Raw genomic sequence first — 1021 nt, forward strand, 5'->3', positions numbered from 1 at the left:
ATTTCCCCATCATCATATATAAACATATTTACCTATGTACATGCCTATATTTACACCTCTATAAATGTTCTTTGCTTCCTAGTTCTTTCCTCTACTTCCTTTTACTTTCCTCTTGTCCCACTATCATGTTCAGCCTTTTATTAGGGTTTCAGTAATTCCTCTCCGTTACATTGCCCTTGATCATGCCCTAGCAGGCCTCCTACACCCTCCGTGCCATCAATTTTAAATCACTTGCTATTCCCTTGTCCCGGGGTTTGTTAACACCACTTACTTTCCCCCACCTCCCACTTTCCCATGTCCCCCCCAGAACAGCCAGTCCGTTGTTTTCTCCACCGGATTGTTTATATAGTCTATCTTATCTGGATAGACATGCAGAGACAATAATATGCACAAAAACAAGACAGTGCAAAACAAAGCAACAAAAGAAAACAAAATAAACAAACCCAAAAAAGCCTATAAGTAGTTGAAGGTCTGTTTGTTGACTTTTAGGAGTGTTTCCAGTCGAGTGTGATGGAGTGCCATGCCCTGGCCCCACAGTCTATTTTTGGTATTCCCCAGGGACTCGTTGCTCTACTCCCCTTGCTGTTTTGTTGCACACCCTTAGTGTTTTGCCTCAGTGTGGGGAGGTCAGATCAGGCGCAATTCCCACACTGTGTCTCCAGTGTTGTCCCCCGTAGCGCTATGGGTCAATGAGGGTCATCATGTCTCCTGGTGCAGCTGGCCCTATGGGCCTCTCTGTGCATTGGCTGCTTTGAGCAGGAATATAGTCCTCAGGGCTCGGTGGACCAAGATGTGCTCCACTCTCTCTTCCTCCCCCTTCATTTGCTCTTGTGTGCTCTGATCAGACATGTCCTTCTCCCTGAGCTGTAGCTTCAATGCTGTCCTCTGAAGTGAATTTTTCAGAAAGCGGGGGGCGAGGTGGGGGGGGCGGGATTGCGCTCCACATAGTTGGGTTTGGGGCCAGTCCCTTACAGAAGGGTCATGGGGAGTGGATGAGCCAGTCATGGTATAGTATAGCACC

Source organism: Echinops telfairi, unplaced genomic scaffold (assembly GCF_000313985.2).
Source record: "Echinops telfairi isolate 266 unplaced genomic scaffold, ASM31398v2 ScPeMD7_31;HRSCAF=116, whole genome shotgun sequence".
Taxonomy (NCBI): Eukaryota; Metazoa; Chordata; class Mammalia; order Afrosoricida; family Tenrecidae; genus Echinops; species Echinops telfairi.